The following is a 6,284-nucleotide window of genomic DNA, read 5'->3' on the forward strand; positions in this document are numbered from 1 at the left end:
TTATATTTATAATAATTTAAAAGCTCTTTAAAATTAATTTTTAATAACTTATGCGAACCAGTATTCAATATCATTATTATATGGCACAAAGATTATCCAAAATATTATTTTAAATTTTAATATTGATAGAATATCTCTTAATCAAAGTTGAAAATTTTCCTGGTTGAAGAAATTGCAAATTTAAATACTAATTTTATTGCTTAAATTTATTAAAAAATTAATTTTTAAAAATATCAGCAAAAATGCTCAAGTTTAGCAAACATTTTTATAAATGGTGCGAAATTTCTCCCTAAAAATCATTGTAAATTTAAATATTACAAAATTATCTCCAAATCAAAGTAAAGAAGTTTGCCTGATTGAAGAATAGAGCTATTTAGAACGCGATCAAAATAAGACAATGGATCAATCAATTTGCAAGGAGAAAAGAGGCTATTACTTTATTAAAGTGGCGTATTGTTGCGCCGATAAAAAGGGGCCAGATAATTTGGCTCTTCCTGCGCGCTGCTCCTCAGCTCAGCTGCCGGCGCGCGTTTTTCACCCAGGGCAATGCGGCGTAATTTGAACACTACCTCTTCTTCGTGATCCGCACCTGCCAAATTACCGACAACAAACGGCTTATTTTGCTGGACGATCGCGATGAACTAAAAATAGGAGAAAAAAATCGGTTTCCACTTGTGGCAAAAGAGTTGCTACAAAACGCTCTCTATTATATCCTGCACGTTGTTACATTTTTTGCCGCGGCTCCCGCATTTTTCACGCTAGCAAATTGGCGTGCAGTTTTTTCCTTCTTTTTATTACCTTGCTTTGCAACAAAATTTAAATTCGGGTGAAACACATAATTTATCAGATCGTGGCCCGTCACAATATTCTAGATTGGAGGAATTCAACGCGGCGCATTTCAAGAAAGAGTCGTGACGGCGCCGCTGGCGTCGTGCCCATAATAAAAAGCAGCGGCGACGCGAGGGCCACGTGCTATTTTGACAGCCGAGTGTCGCGAGCCTGACGTTTTAATAGGCGTAAGTGGTCCACTTAGTTTGAGTTAGGGGCACAGGTTCGAGATAAATAATCTCAACCGCCACTGCAGAGATCAACTTTGTATCCGCGTGCTCTCCACACCAGCATCTATAACAATAAGATTAGGGAGAAATTTTGCACAAGCTTAGAAATAGGATTTTTTATTATTACTTTTGCATTTCTAGTAAATATTATGAAAATTCATTATATTTTCTTAATTTAGCTGTACATCAATTGCATGCTCTTAAAATAATCTCATGTATTTATAATTAATATTTTCCCTGATTAATCTGATAACCAGAAATTGGGTTGATTTTTTGTGTGCAATACATAATCAAATTTTTATTTAACACAAAAATTATGTAGTGTATTAAACAGTATTAAAGGTGAGGCCTTGATAAATTGGATAATGCATCCTGCACAAATTTTTTTTCTAAGTTGAATACCCAAATTTTTATTCCCCTTTCTTAATTTTTAAACATAAAATTGAATGACAAAATTCAAGGCAATATTATATTCTGAATTTATATAAATTAATTTAATTTGTAATTTGATTTTCCTTTCTAATCATTATCTTTTTTCATGTTCTGTTCCTGATCTGATGCTGCCTTTTCAACAGTATGTAAGTACCTTTTTTTGAACTGTTACTTCACCTGAATTGTGCAAACCTCTCAGAGACAAAAAGCTCCGAGTCGTGATTTAAATGTCATGCACCTTTGATTGTGAAATTTTCACTGCGCGGATCGAACCAAATGCCTCAATCGAGACTCGTCGGATCCTGGTTCTTTCTCTCGTTCGTCGCGTTATGAATATAAAGTCAAGTCCATTTTTCTCTCGAAATGCATCTCTCGCGGACTCGATCGGCAGCCTGCTTAATAACAACTGGTCACGATTACATTAAGGATTCCTGTCACCACTCGCGCGCTTCTAACTTTAAGTGCAGAGCGCTTTCTAAATGACGAATGTGACACTCGCGCGCGGGGACTTTTCGCGCGGCAACACCTCCGTCTTATCAGTCACTGGCCCACTGACTCACTCACTGCGACACTCCATTAAAATATTGATGAGACCTCTCGGGGATAACAGAAGAAACGAATTGAACGCTTTCGCCTTGTGACACGTAAATATACATCACAATTTGATGCGGAGAAATTCTATATTTATTCTTATTGAATGGCCTCATTTTTTATCTCAATTTTTGCATCGGATTTTCCTTGCTGGACCGGAATTTCAAATAAATTTACTTCCTGTTTGCTGAAATTACAGCTAGGTTTTTATTTTTTTTTAACTAACTGACAGATATTTTTATAGTTAAAATATTATTTAATAATATAATCAAAATTGTAATTAAAATTTACATTAAATTTATCAGTACCTGAAAAAAAACTAAGCAAACTGTACTGATGTCCAACATCAATGAATTGTTATATTTGATGTTCTGTAAAGTCTGGGAGGTAGTAATTTATTTTCATCTGTATAAGTTTCTTGCCTTGTAATAAGTCAAACAATGATCATTCCAATATAATTTAATTCAACATCAATAGCTCAATGAAAATAGCGATGCAGTAAATATTCTTATATTTATTTTTAAATACTACTGCGCAAAATGATGACTCACCCAATAATTGGTACCGGAATACTTTTGGTGATTTTGATAAGTGAAAGGACATTTATTCGGCGCCAAAATAGAGAGCCAAATATCAAAACCCGTTTATTCATTTTACCTTTTTGATGAATTACACATTTTTTTGAGAAAATTACAAAACAGGTTTTGAAAACTAACCAGATAATATACTATATAATCAAGTTTTATCAATAATTAAAACGTAAAAATATAAATAAGTTTATATTTTTATAAATACTAATAATTAAAAAAAAAAAAAATATCTAAAATGTCTCAATTATTTGTAATTATGAGTATTTACTGAATCCAAAGAAGAAGCATTTCTTAAAAAGTTCGCTATGAATCCTATTTTAAAAATTACGACGTCAGCATAAATAGCAGTGGCTGGGATTTTGGGTGGTGCGTGGGCGCCTGGGCTGGAAGAAATATGAAGAAAAGTATGTGGTCTCTCCGCATGACTGGCAAGACAAACATATCTATCATCGCGACGAACAATGGGCCCCCTGCCGTCCGCGACTCTTCTCGTTTTAATCTCGAGCGGCTCAGCCTGATCGGAATCTGGCCGATATTTACAACTTTAATTAGCCCTAAGACGGTCACGACCGGGGGGATCGTGTGCGCGCCGCGTTCCAAAATATGCAGATCACAGTCCGATCCGTACCGATTGGGCGACTGAGATAAACGAAAAATAATTCTCCTCCCCCGCGAAGCCCAACTCGAAAGACAAAAGGGCGCAACCGAATAAAACAAACACACATTTTGACGACTCATACACGCCCTGCGGTGCAGAAAATAATTATTTATGCTCTGCTCGAATAAACTAACTTGTCGACGAAACTTCACACCGCTGCTGTCCGACATACGAAAAATTTGAAAAATCTGAATGCCGATGGAAAATGAGTGCGTGCGACTTCCCTCAACTCCGAGATCCCACCGTGGCTTGTTAGGTGATTTCCGCGCGTGCACTTGCCTTTCCAATATAGGTGTCGTAAAACATAATCGCGTATATGTAATTTATATATCAGTGGAAGCAGTTCAATTACACTTACACGTTATTACATGCCATGATGATGTTGATGAAAACATAACACCTAAAAAACCAGATGTGAGACCACTATCATTTTACAAAACAAGCCAACATAATTTAAATATAAGCATTTTTATTAATAAAATGCTTAAATGAAATTTGTGTGCTAAAGTTTTTTGTTTATTATGTGATTTATAGCATAATTATTATTTAATATTTTCAATATGTTTTAAATTTTATTATTCTAATATATATTTAAGTCCAATTTTAGACATAAAACTTTTTCCAATAATTTTAAAAATATTATTGTTACATTTTTTGAACTCTGCCTTAAAATTTCACTACAATTAGCATAGAAAATCTGGCTTCTTCTGCAATATTATGTTAATAATATGATAACAATTCATTTTATTATATTTCCTTTTTTCCTTAATTTTGGCATTGAACAGACTTAAGGTCATTGGCACCTTATTGACCAATGCAAACTGCAAAGACAACAATATGGTTCAACGACACGCACAGCACGATTCCCGAAATTCCCCATTGTCTCTTGTGCAGGTCAGCTGCCTTCTCATTGATTTCCAAATCTTTTTCTGAATTTAAATAAATTCACGCAGAAAATATAATCCCGGTTGTTTATCCCGTATTGCTTTCTCGTGTAAATTTTCTGAACTCGCAAAATTGCAATAAAAGATTTTGACCGTGGCGTGAACAGCAAAGAATTTATTTATTTTTTGCTTTGGATCACACATAATAATAAAAATAATCAATTCAAAACATGTCCCTGGAGTGATAAAGAGACATTATAGACTTCAAATTTCAATTTTAAAAAGTCTAGAAAACAAAAACCAGCTTTTTATGTTACTTTTTAATAGAGTTATACATGATTTGATCCGATTATTGTCTTGAATTATTATTTTATTTGGAAACACAAACAGAAATTCTGGAATGATTTAAATTCTTTCTATAAAATTACCAGCAATCTAATTAATTTAATACGCTTGCTTCTTATCTTGAGTGTCTTTTTATATTTGATTATGTAATTTTTGCTATATAATTTTAATCACAAAGCTTACACTGAATTGGCGTTGGTCACAGAAATAGGCAAAAAATGCAGTGCTGAATTAATTATCAACGGTTGGCGCGCGGAGAGGGTCATTAATGGCGATTGGCTTGATTGCGGCCGTGTTCGTACGGATATTGATTGAAGGCCTGTGACCGCCCGAGAGCGGCCGGGCCAAACGAGGTCCCCGCGGACGCGACTCATCCGACGAGAGACGCGCTTCGTATTCGCGCGTCCGCACACCGCACACGCAGCTCTACGGCCAATTCAATTATCATATCGCACGCGAACCGCCATAAGCTCGGTCTCTCTTGTCCACACAGCCATGTGTGTGTATGTGTTTGGTTGTATAATAATTTACACGCGTATACATACACGTGTGGGTACTTCTATCGCGCGCGATCTGCAATCGTAAATTAAACGCGCCGACCGGCCGCTCGCGAGTTGTGAGATGTGAATTATGGCCAATTGCGGAGAGGACTTAATTAATAGACAGGGGAGATCACAACGACCGCGATTTGCATAAAATCGAAACGTCCCCTCCCACCCTGCCTAGATTGGTTTCATTAGTTGCCTGTCATGAAGGTTAATGTATAAAAGTTAATTTTGATTGAAATTGGGCAAAAATAATTGTAATTATCATTAATTATGAACCTCACAAGTGCTTTTAGGCCACTTGTCAAGAATAAAGAGATTTGAAAACTAAGTAAAAACTCCATACTTATTCACCATTTTTGCCGTCAATTTTGCAGGACACACACATTTTGTTAATTTTTGTCAGTACAAAAAATGCAAAATAGATAATAAGCAACATCATTAATATGGAGTGCACATTTAACATATTATAGTTTATTGTTCACTTTTGACAAATTATGTGTATAAAAATGATTTAATTTTTAGCTCCAATCTTAGGACTTCCTGGGATTTTTTTATTTTTTCAAATTCTCATCGAGACATTTATTAAAAAAAGCAAAAAAAAATATCGGATTTCAAACTTTTATTCTATTTATTTTATGGATCATTTAAATTTAAAATCATAATGTAACAGGTATTTGTAATAAATTAGAATAACTATAAATTTATATTAAATTATTTACTTCATTAAAAATTGTAATTTTTAACATTATGTTCAGTTTTTAATCCATTTTGTGAGGGCCAAAATATTGAAAATTGTATTCTATTTCTGGTTTAAATGAGAATTATTAAATTTTATTCAGCACATCTAGTTGACAGATAATGCAAATTTGTATTATATCAAAACGATATCTTCCACAGCTGTGTTCTGTTTTAGATCTATTTAAATTCAATTTGCTCATTATGTAATGCTACATTTGAATGTAATTTTTACAAAGAAAATGTCACTTAAGTGTGATAGTTCATGTATTTATTTATTCTTACTTTTAATACATGGCATTTAGAAAACGTAGAATATTAGTTCCTTTTATTATTTTTTATCCGACTACAAATTGCAAAAAATGTATTCTTTTCCCACAGCATTAACCCAATTCGTCTTATTTTTTACGGGACTTCTCGCGTGCTCGCTTTTATTTCCTCAA

This window comes from Neocloeon triangulifer, unplaced genomic scaffold, assembly GCF_031216515.1.
Source record: "Neocloeon triangulifer isolate White Clay Creek 2 clone unplaced genomic scaffold, ASM3121651v1 ptg000014l, whole genome shotgun sequence".
Classification (NCBI taxonomy): Eukaryota; Metazoa; Arthropoda; class Insecta; order Ephemeroptera; family Baetidae; genus Neocloeon; species Neocloeon triangulifer.